The sequence below is a fragment of the Oxyura jamaicensis genome, chromosome 12 (assembly GCF_011077185.1).
Source record: "Oxyura jamaicensis isolate SHBP4307 breed ruddy duck chromosome 12, BPBGC_Ojam_1.0, whole genome shotgun sequence".
Lineage (NCBI taxonomy): Eukaryota > Metazoa > Chordata > Aves > Anseriformes > Anatidae > Oxyura > Oxyura jamaicensis.
In genome coordinates this window covers 5,484,806-5,496,986 of record NC_048904.1, presented here as the reverse complement: position 1 = coordinate 5,496,986, position 12,181 = coordinate 5,484,806, and the positions used below count along the sequence as shown (strand labels likewise).

General features: G+C 37.4%; 1 protein-coding gene across 18 annotated transcripts in view; it reads left to right on the top strand.

Annotated features, from left to right (window-relative positions):
* Window positions 1-12,181, top strand: part of ATP2B2 (ATPase plasma membrane Ca2+ transporting 2) — a 405,121-nt gene that overhangs the window by 211,906 nt on the left and 181,034 nt on the right. Inside the window, exon 1 of one of the 18 annotated variants that reach the window (XM_035337432.1) lies at window positions 7,653-7,673. The exons of the other annotated variants lie outside the window; for them this stretch is intronic. The gene's annotated coding sequence lies outside the window, so the exon portion shown is untranslated. Of the gene's footprint in view, window positions 1-7,652; window positions 7,674-12,181 lie in introns of those variants that run through there. 18 annotated transcript variants of the gene reach the window in all.

Genomic DNA, 12,181 nt, shown 5'->3' with positions numbered 1-12,181 from the left:
AGTAAGAGTCAGTTCCCTGTAAGCATTGCTCTGAGACCGTAATTCAAGAAGGTAATCTGTGAGGTTCAAACAGGGATTTGTGGATAAGACACAGAAGGTCATGATCATCAGTAATGCTGAGTGCATTATTTAGGATGGCATAAGAAATAAAAATATTGTAGAGGTAAGATGTAGAACGAGAGGTTGAAACATGTCTACATCAGCAAGTCATGTGGTGCATTAGAAGCAGATCAATAGCTTGAAGCAATCAATGCTGAGGCACCTTTAGGTATGCAGGCTTGGGGTTTCTCTTCGGACTAGGTTCAGCCTTGGCCTTTGGACTGAAAGTGCTCCCCATGTGTTACTGGAAGCTTTCCAAAGACCTGTAAGTGTTTTAGATCTGTGTGTGTTGAGTGTTTTTGGTGTGGGATATCCACTTTGTTTCTTCCAAAAGGAATTTAGTTCATGAGCACCAAGGCTGCTCTGCAAGCTGAAAGAAACACACAAAAAGGGGTGTTTGGAGAAGTTGTTTCAAAACTGCAGTGTTGCTCAAAATCCATTTGTTAAATGAATTTATCAAAATGAATTATATTGGGTTAAATCCATTGCCTTTGAAGTTGATGGTAAGGCTCCAGCTGATGTAAATGAGAATAGAACTGGGCCAGTAGTGATCACTTATGGGAAATCTAAATCTAGGATAGAGAAAAGGTGAAGATCAACTTTGCACAAATAGTTTGAGTGTAATTCCACTGATGACACCTGTGTGCTTTAGTAGGAATCGCATGGCTCAATTGTAGGGCAAATGTCACTTAAATCATCGTACTAAATTTTAACCCCAGCCAGTGCTTGTCAGCTGTTGGGATGCAGCTGTAGTGCAGCTCTAGCTGCAGCACAGCATTTCTGCCTCTCTGAGTTTTTGCATATACCTGCAAAACGTTACAGGTAGTTGCACATTTTATAAACCCTTCCCTCCAGCAACATTGTGCTCCTTGTGTTATTCTTCAGACCTTCTTGGTAACTTGTGGGTGAGGTCAAATTATTCAAAAGGAAATACCTTCCAATTTGTAGTACTGAGATATGTAATAGCTTAATTGAACTGAACTGAAGTGAACTGAAAGACTTCAAACAAATTGATACATCAGCAATATTACTCTACTTCTTTGTGTGCCATCTGTGATAATGGTGTTCCGATCTCTAGAGGATGCTCTCTGTCGTGAATATCTGTTTTTTTTTCCTGTATTGGGAACAGCAATGCTGGTACAAAGAAATGTTGTTTTGCTAGCCAGTCCTGTGGTGCTGAGGACTTTAAATCCTATTCAGTCACTGATTTGTTCATTATTTGCTTTTCCTGTGTTTGGACAGAGGATTTCTAATCTTCTCAGGAATAGCAGAGATGTAGAAGTTGTGTATCACCGGAGTCAAAGAAAAAAGGCTGTTTAAGGAGTTTTCTGTATCTGTGTGCTGGGCTTTCAGTCTGGTGCAGGAGTTGTCTTATGCAATAGAAGCCTAGCTCTGGTTATAATGTGACTCTGGGAAAAAAATCTGTCAAAAGCAATGACAAATTCACCAGCCTTGCTTATGCAATTAAAATGGCAACTTATCTTTGTGTGATTCATGTTTGTTCCTTTCGAAGCAGTGAGCTGTTCTGAAAAGCAAAAGCTCATGTCTTTTGGTCCTCTGGCTTCTGTGCATCTCTGATTTGGGCTCCTCTTTATACTGATATAACCCCAGGGATGTTTTAATCATAAGAGAATAAGCGCTTGGCAATTCCGGCATGACTTCCTGTCTCTCTGAACTGCATCCTCAATTATATTAATCTGACTGTTGCCTATTTAAGCATCATACTACATCTGAATGACAGTGGGGTAAACAGATTCAGCAAATAAGCTGTCGTTCTTGTGTGCTCGCAAGTGGCAGACCAGGTCAACCAGAGAAACAGATAAACAGGAGCATACACACATTTTCTTGTGTCAGTGCCTTTCACTGTGATGTAAATGAGGAACATGAGTACACAGAGTGCTACAAGAATGTTTTTCAGCCTGTTAAAATGAGGTGTACATGCTTTTGGCAGACATAGGAATTCAGTAGGGAATTGCAGGTTTGAAAAATAGTGACGTTTCAATAATAGATTTACATTATTACTACTTCGGTTTATTACTACTTCTGTAGTTCCTTGCAGGTCATTTGGGTTGCTGTTACAGAAATTGAAATATCTTGTATATTCTTTGTATGTCTACAGATGTAGATTCCCAAGTACTACAAATAAGTTTTGAAAATGGGAACATACATTTTTTTGAAAATGGATATGCTAGAAATTGGTAAGTTTTATTCCTACAAGAAATTGTGAAAAACAAGATAAACATCAGGCTATTAAGGAATACATCTGAGAAAGTATTTTTTGTTCATTTCGAAAGAAGGCAAAACAGCAGACACGCAAACCTATGTGAATAAATCTATGCTTATTTTAAATACTCATTACTTTACATTATACTCAATATACTCAATACATTATACTCAGTAATACTCAATACTTTACATTGATTTACCAGCTTTAAATACCTGTAGAATGAGTTGGTTGATGTCTTGTTTAATCCCCATCTTGGTTGAGTTGTTCACTGAAATCAAGAACTGACTAGATACTTATTTTGTGATAGCATGTGGGTTAGGTGTATGCAAATCAGAGACCTGGGTAATCTTTTGATTAGGCTTGTTAATTTTCTGAGATGACCTTATATTTTTATAAGGTCATCTAAGCATCATTTAAGCACACAAAGCTTGGTGCACTGACAATTTCCTTTTGTTATTCTAGAGATGGTGCTGAGAGTACTATCCCTCCTATATTTCTGGTTTGAAAAACAGATTGAGAGACTACTTAAAATTATTAGAAGTTTGGAAATTTTAATTTTCTGATGTCTGAATTACTTCTGATGGGTCCATTAAACATCAAGAAAAACAAATCTTTTGTCAGGTGATGTGAATATGCTTCTCTTAAATACATGTGGGACTTAATCAGAATATGACTGGAATACCTTTTTTGTTTACTTGCTGATATCAGGCATTAAATCGGTGCAGAGGGTTTGAGACCAAAAGTGTTCTAATGTCTGTCATGGAAATCCCAATGCTTAAGACTTGATTGTGTTAAATTGTTACATCTCATACACAATATGCTGTAGATGGGATTAATTTTACTGAATTTAGCTGCGTTACAGGCATGTTCAACACTAGCATGTATCTTCGCAGAACTTGTGATAAAATAGAGGTAATTCCTTGTTACCATCTCTACCTGTACAAGGAGAGATTTAATTGTATTAGTCCATTTGTAAATGTATCCACATCTATGATGATGTAAGGCATTTCTTTTGGAAATCCTTTACTTGTCAAATATTTGATTTGGTGTCATATTACGAGACTTCACTTTCTAGCAAATCTGTAATGATCATTAGTGATAGGGAATTTCAAAAGTTTAGCTGAGAGGGAGGGTTCAGAGATTTATCAGAACCATTTTGGTTTAGAATTGGGAATTGGAAGTATTGTAATAACTGATTTTTCTGCAGTGACTTTTATCCCTGGAAGAAGTAGGAGCCCAACAAATCAATAAAGCTGTGTACCCTGGTACTAGATGAAGCTTAAAAACTGGGAGTAATCAATCTAACTTAGCATATTATGGGGATATTTCTTCCAAATGTCTCAAGATACTTTTTCCAAAAATTCAATTTTAGGCATTTACTGATACTCTGGTAGGAAATGAAGGCAAGAATTGATTTCATTTTCAAATAATCACTTTCTAGTCAAAAGCCAGAACAGTCTATGTTTCCTCACTTTTGTAGACATATAACCAAAAGACTACATGTTTCTTGGCAGAAACCTTTTTTAGGTGAAGAAAGGTAAAGAAAAAATATGCTAAAAATATGCTAAATTTATTAAGATCTCAGTATCCCTAGAGTAATTCTATTTACAAGAACAGTTGCTGGTTTTATTTTTTTAATTTTCATATCTGGTTGGAATCAGAAGTTTAAGGTATCGTTTTCAATGAATGTATAATTAACAGCACGAACTAATTTAAACAGAATGTTTAAATCTCAAATCATTAATGGTGCATGTTGGCTGAGTATTTCGGTAGTAGAAATTATTACACATAAATTGCATCCCCAACCCCAAAGGACAGTGTTTGGTCAAAAGTGTGAAGTTTGCATAGGATTTTTAGAAATTGGAATCTTTCATAGTAGGCATACAGGCACTACTTTCACAGGTAGTGCCTGTAGTCTTCTGAGACAAAAAAATAGGGGGTTTGTGTTCAGCCCCCTGCTTGTTTCATTTTATTTGAAAAATTTGCATAAATGCGAATTGACCTAATACCAACAGTATGAAAAAGTGACAAATTAATTGCCATTTTTACATCAATATTTATTTATTTATTATTATAATTTTTCTTTTTTAAGTCCAGGTCTTAACACACTACCATAAAGTTGGCAGCTGCTTTATGGTTGCAAAAAACATAGTGGTCAGATTCCAAAACAGGAAATTTCTCTGAGAATGCTCTCTGTCAGCCTCTTACAAATATACCTTTTAAACTCAATTGTTTCTCCTTGTCCCCATCACGGTGGTTAAGAGATGAGGAGGGAGTTCTCAAAACAGACAAGTAATTTGCTGGAAATAGATTTTGGATCAACACATTTGATTACAAGGAGAAATCAAGCTGCGCTAGTGCACTTTGTGCAACACAGGTCTATGTTCTCTGCAAGAGACATGGTTAAAATCAGCAAACAATCATGCTCTGTAGCAGCTGAGACATCCAGATGGTCTCAGTTTATCCCTCATTAAAACACATTTCAGTGTTCCAATCTTTAGATAAAGATAGGCTTGAATAGCTGTGGCAAGGCCCATATCCTAAAAGAAAGGTCACAATCATTTTATTTAGACAGTTACAGAAAATACATCTGAAAGCAGGCCAGTGCCTTGGTTGTGTATCAGTTTGCGCACTGCTAAGCTAGGCAGGTCAGAGAAATCTGTGGAAAAGCCCACATGCCAGCAACTTCTGCATGGTTTATGTACAAGGGTCTATTGCCTGTTTTCTGCTGGTGGAGGTAGACACCAAAGAGCAGTCACCAACCCTTCCTCCTCTGCATGTACAAGGGCTCTCCCATTCTGGTGATAGCCCAGGACTTGACATGACTGATTTAATTCCTTGCAAGTGAAAGCAGCACTGCAGTATGATGGTAAAAGGGAGTGCTGCAGCACATGTACCTTGTGTTGATGGTACTCCAGCAGGCCTGAGTGAGGCATTACTCCTCCTTGTAAATGGCTTTATCTATACTTTGTCCTCCTGCCCTTGAAGATAGGACGAAGAAGAAAAGCAGCTAGAGCAGCCTAGTCCACATGTCAAACAGCCACCGTGTGCCATGATACTTGTCTCTGACTTTCCTGGCTTTCCTCATCAGCCAGGGAGGTAATGAGGACCCCACCTGAGCTGCAATTTGAGTACCTGCTGAAGGGCTTTGCTAGATAGGAGTCTGCGTATCCTGTAGCTAATTATGTCATTAATTAATCTATTATCCAGCGACGACCTGCAAGAGAGTTGTTGAGAGTATTCATAACCTACATGGAAACTCTTAAACTATTTATTTGCTGTATTTTGATAAGTCCCTGTTACTGCTCTGTAGCTGCAGCAAAATGCTTATGCAGAATTATATTTCAGGTGTTGAGAGAAAATTCACATCTCTCACTCGTTCCCTTGATTTTTCCCATATATGCAGATAGCTAATGTAGTTTAAGAGGTGTGGAGTGGGAAGATTAATCTCTCTCTTCCTACTTGCTGCCCCTGAAGGAGTTACAGCATTATAGTTTCAAAAGAGAACATTTTATTTTTACGTTGCTATTAATAGAACAGAAAATTAAAAGCTCATCATGGTTAGGATGAGATCCCGATTGAACCTGACAAGGAAGAAGATATTTAATAAAAGTACCAGGCATGATGATGGCTTTAAAATAAATCTGTGTGTTAATAGCTAAATTGTGAGGTGATAATCTGATGGTCTATTTAAAAACGTGCAGGAGGAGGAGGATTTGTAGGAGGATTTTTAGCATGACCCCATAGATAATGTGTGGTTGTTCGTATGTCCTGTCCTACTGCTTATATTTTTTAGCTAATTGTATGATTTTAAGGTTGGGCAGCAGCATTCTACATGGCTGTGATCACTTTTTATCCATCAATTGATGTCTGCTGCTGTTTTATCAGCTTATTTTTCTGAGCCACCAGCTAGGATAATGTGCTTCAGGGAAAATTATACCCTACATCAGTGGTTTTGTTACAGCATGTTGTACATTATTGGTAATTTGAATGCACCCAGATAAAAATAGAAAGGTTAAGTAGTTTTCCAAATGTTGCTGCTGTGGAGCAGAAAAAGAGTAGTGTCTGTACCGTATACAGTTTTGAGGGAAGAATGTTTTTTTTTTTTTTCTTTTTTTCCTTTCAAAACCGCTTGCTAAAATTAATGCTTTCCTTGAAGCTGAATGTAAGGAAGAGTTTGCTTCTGAATTTTTGCTCCCAACTCTATTTATTCTCTCTGATCAGTTTTTAGGATTAATGGCCCTGTTGTGTGTCAGCTTTCGTACTCATATGCGTGTCCAGAAAGTGCCTTCCCCTGGGCCAGGTGTGGTTTCTGCCGGTTTGGAGGAGCCGCAGTCAGGTGGCAATGATTGCCCTCTGCAGCCGTCTCCTCAATCTGTCAGCCCCAATGCAGTGGTTTTCGTTTCCTCCTTTATTTTTCTTCTACCGGTGTTAAATGTTTCTCATTTTTTTCTCAGCTGTTCTCAGGAGAAAGGAGCAATGCCATTTTTGTGGCTGTGCATACATATTATTTCTGTAAAAACTAATTTGTCATTTATTTTCCAAAACGGCACTCTGATTCTCTGTATATGAGAATAATCTGTGCAGAGAGCATTTAGCAAAAAATTCGTATTACGATGGAGTTGACTGATATACATTTAATCCTTGGTGAATGCCCTATTTAAAATCACTGCAGAACATCACTGTGTGTCTTTCAGCTGCTGCCCACTGAGATTTAAAACCTCCTTTTTGGATGCTCTCTTTTGCTCTCTTTCTTAAGAGTGACCTTGGCTGACGGTTCCTATTGTGCAACTGAGTCCTTGCGGGGATTTTTTTTCCTCTTGTCCTTTCACATGGCTTTATGTGGTGCTGACTTCTCTCTCCAGTAGCTCTGCTTCTATTTTGTTGTGGTTAAGATGTTCATAGTTATAAATTGCTGTGGAGAACAAATGTTTATATTTGATTTTCTTATTGATTACAAATTTCTTTGATGATGTTAGATTCTGTCTTTATGTCAACACTTCCCTTTCTTCTCCCCTGATTAAAGAGCCAAATAATCACATCTGGTTTTCATGTCAGGTGATGGAAATAAGCACGCAAATGACCGGTCATGCAGGGGAGGAAAAAGCAGGGGCTCTCAGCCTTGTTTTCAGACAGGGAGGTGGACTGGGGGCTTACTCAGTTTTTTTCACCTCTATTGTGCTCCTAAAGAACTGGGAAAGGAGTCTAACCAAATCTTGCCTTTAATTGTAGTTTATTGTTCTAATTTTCTTTTACCTGCAAAATCTGTGTGTGCTCGAGGCTGAAGACATTTGCATTTGAATCTTGGAGTTCAAAGGTTTGCATCTGTGTTCAGGAGCAACCATAGGTAATTTCCCCTTTTTAAAGAGAAATTCTGTGTGACTGTAAAAAATATTTCTGTGGATTTTTTTTGGAGTACAATAGAAACATCTTATTGAAGAAAGATAGCTTTTGCCATCAAACTTCTTTTCTGTAAGATGTAGCATAGCTAAAGGATTATCTTTCTCGTATTTGTATAATTATGCATTGAGAGTTCAGTGGTAGAAAGAAGATTTAAACAGATTCTAAGTTTATTAGGGACCTAATTCTAATATGTGTTCTAGGGCTGATAAAATCCTGGTAGCCTCATTTTCTAGTAATTCAGAACCTTTTAAAGTTAGATCTTAAATTTGGTATCCTTTCATAAGCTGCCCTTGAATTCTGAGGATGAATTTAAGAGCAACCTGAAATTTAAGGGAAGCTTTTATAACTTTCTGTGTGTGTGTGCAGTTTTTACTCATCAGTGGCCTACTGCTGGGAAGTCGTGGCATCATGTTTGAGTGGTACGTGATTGGAGTAGAGCAGCTGGTCACTCTGTGACTGGCATCTATGGGATCTCTGAGTCCCATTCAATGATATGTGATGTCTAAAATAAGCTATTTACATAAAAAGCCTGCCTACCAAAAGGAAAATACTCACGATAGCTCATGTTCTTGTACTGCATGTAACACTTCCATGGTTCTAGCCAAAGACGTGGAAATGGTCTCTTGCCCTCAAGTGTGCAGGGAACAAAAAAAAGTCTGCCTCCAGTGGCCCTTATAGCACCAAACACAGCTGTTAATTGTAATTTGGTCTCTCTGCTCTCATTTTAGAGAACTGTATCCAATGTCAAGAACAAAATAGACAGATGTTATATAAAAAAATTATTTTGTCTTTTTAAAAGAGAAAGGTACTAAATTGTTTTTACTATAAACAAAAGTAATATATATATTTGTTCAGAAAAGTTGAGTATAGTGTGCATTTTTCTCTTCTAGCCACTGTAAGAAAAGGGCATATGAAAAAAAGTGTGTGTTCCAGTTCTCCTCACACACACACATATATATGTATGTTCACTCTTTAAATAACAATGTGTTTATAACAACTGGTTTTTAACAAGCAGGTGATTTTTTTTTTTCTGTCCTTCATTATTCTGTTTGTAGTTTGTTTGCATGGAAGCTGTTTTTTGTGAATCGTATTCACAATCAAAGATGCCACACTAAAAACTTTGGTTTTATAAATGGCTTTTATGGCTTTATATCTTTACTTGATAGTGTCATAAGATACCTCTGATAGGTAACCAAGGGGGGAGAAGATAGGGCTGCAGATGCAGGCTGCAGGATAAGTTTGATGGGTTTTATTTTGTTTATTTTTTTCCGGGGCCAGCTGTTTCCCACAGAGGTCTGAATCATACTCCAGCATTTCATTTGCTGTAAAGTCATCTGCCAACTTCTGACTGACAGTAATGATGTATGACTTCAGCTGCCACTATGGTTTCTTGTACTCCACACTGGCTGGCCCTATTGCTAGCAAAAGGATTTTTTTATTTTTTTATTTTTTTTTTCTTGAGTAACGCTTGAAAAGTGTTAACGCCCCCAAAAAAGTGTTAACACCCCAAAAAACGTTTTTCTCCATTGCTATTGGTTTTGAAGTCACTCAGGTAAAATATTTTATATATATATATATATATATATATATAAATATACATATACTTTACATATACATATACTTTATTTCAGCGTGATATGTATATATGTATATTTATATATCACGCTGAAATAAAGTGTGACTGGCTAAATACAGCAATCTGATTCTGTTCTGGCAAGGTCGTGCTACAGCTCTCCCATCTTTGCCTATGGTCTGTTAATGTGCTTGGATTCTCTTTACTCTCTTTACTTTCTTTTGAAGAGTGATGTGGCCAAGTGTAGTCAACCAAGCCTTTTTGCTGCTAATTTATGTGATGTTTGCTGACAGAAGAAGAGGAGAAAAACAGCATTACAAATCTATTTTTTTTTGCTTTTTTTTTTTTTTTTTTTTTTTTGGTTCTTTTTGGTTTCCTGAGTAGTTTCCCTTGGATTGCTATGTAGAATTGGAAGCGTTTTTCTTAGGATTGAGCTTTGCATCTGACCATGGTATAGTAGTTTGGAATTAAATATTAAAATCTGAAAGCTCTTTTGTATAAATAAGTGTTTGGATTTAACCTTGTATGTGAATTGTATGTGTTACAAACTATTTCCAGGAGGTTCTAGAAGAAACTCTGTTAATTCCTAAGCAGTCATCCATACCAGGAAAGCTGCTATTTAAACAGATGTAAAATAGCTGTCAATGGGACTTTCACATGCTGGATGTAACTCCTGTCTTTAATAAGAACTAACTTTTCATCAGGTACAGAAAACCATTGACCTGTATATCACAACCTTTCTGCTGATGTCTGTTCGGATTTTATTCTGGTTTTGTTGCAATTTGAGCTGATGTAAAGAAATGCCAATTGACCAAGCAAGATTTGGTTTGGGCGCTATAACCTCCTGAGTCCAGAGCAGGACATGACAAAACACCTTTTGCTGTAGCGGGCTGATCATGGTTTACCTCAGTTTTTAGCTTCTGTTATCCTGTGGGTCCATCCCTTTTGAAAAATGATTGCTTTTCAGTAAAAGTAATCAATCAAAATTATATCATATGTGACACTAATGAGTGCTGCTTCCTGGGATGCATGAATGTGCTTTTCTTGCTTCCAACTAAAGCAGGAAAAGGCCTTAATTTATCTCCAGCTTATTTAAAAAATAAAATATATTTCTGCATTTGAGATTACAGTTGTGACAAAATGCTGACCAGTACTGGAAATATTTCTGTCCCCTCTTAAAAACTCTCCAAACGAGTTGTAGGTTGGTGCAGCCCTGAGGTGGGCGTCCAGAGGGTCGGTGTGTGCTGGCGGAGGGTAGCTGTTGGACTCGGTCCTCTGGAGCCGACTGGCTGAAGGACAGTGGGTAGGAATTTTGAAAGACTAAGATTAAAGACTGAAGGATGATTTGGTCATGTGCAATGTTTGGTTTATTACTCTCAGCTTTTAAGATTAAAAAGTCTCTAAAATGTTGCTCAAAAGTTTGAGTAAGGAATGTAAAATGAGTTTCAGATGTTACTGGGAACAGCAGCAGTTTTCACTGTAGTACTTGACCTAGTCTTAAGGTATGAAGATTAGATAGGGACGCCATTTAATCAGCTATTGTTTTCAGTGTGTTTGATTTTGATATTTTTTCCAGATCTCTTTTATTTAATCATAGTCTGAATATGCTTAGCTTTTTGTCCAGCTGTGTTTTAGATTAAATTGATAATATAGTTTGGAAGCTGGCCTTCTTTGGAGACACTGTGCTGTGTTAGTTTCTGTACAGATCAGTGCCGCTATAGATGAAAACATGCATTTTCTAAAGCCTACAGAGGTGTAGAATGGGTCTTTGGAGTTGACTTCTGGCACTGAACAAAGAGTAGGAATGTGCGTTGTGCAGGAAGACAGTGAATAAAGGAAACCCAATAACTGCTTTGCAAAGTGGAATTACAGCCTTGGGGGAGAATAAATAGCTAATGAAAAATAACCTTTAATTTCATCACTGAAAGCACATAAAATAAATCCCCGCTAGTATCAGCAAGAAACAAGAGAGGGTGCTTAAACTTGTGGCCGGTACAGACTTTACTAGAAAACCTCTTTGCATAGGAAAGTATTCTCCTTCATTAAGCATCACTAATGACGTGTAGGGCTCCACACCAGTGGGAGCTCTGGCTGCTGGTTAGTCCTCTGGTCCCATACAGCAGTGCCTGAGGTCAGCAGGTGTTGATGGTGTTGCATAGCCACACCAGAAGTATTTTGCCACTCAGCCTGGTACTCAGTGATGAGGGATAATAAACATGGTTCCTTCTTGCAGTCTGTCTGCTAACAGCATTCATAAACAGTGAAATTCTGGCGTCAGTGAAGGAAGGATTTCATCTGCAGGGTCTGATCCAATCCCCCAGAAGTCGTTGATAGAGTAATTTCATTGACTTTAATGGGACTGAATTGATTCCTTTAATAGTATTTTTCTTCCTGTCAGTAGTTCATTTGGCTTTGCTGCAACCATTTACATGAGTAATGGCAGAAAACAGACTTTGTGTCAAATTGTAGACTGAATAACTGCACGCTATAGCAGGGCATTAGAGGTAGTTTTATTTCACAATTGTTTTAACTTTCCCTTAGCATATTGGTACAGCATGGAAAAAAAATCAGCAAATTTTTGTAAACATTTGATTCTGCTTGGTAGAGGTCCTAAGTAAATAGGCTTATTGTTTAACTGAAACTAATGACCTTTTGTGCTCCTTTAAATAAAGATTTATTTTGTGACTGTGTCTCTTTTGCCTTCAAATAATCAGCAGTATCATACAGTAGACAGGAAATCATTTTTCTTTATCCTACCTGATAGTAACATTTGTACAAGCTTACTGGAGGCATGGATTCATACTGAAAGGACTGAAGTAATTTAGGGGCTGTAATGATATTTGTTAGATGTCTGGGATTTAAAAAGGCTCTTTATTATT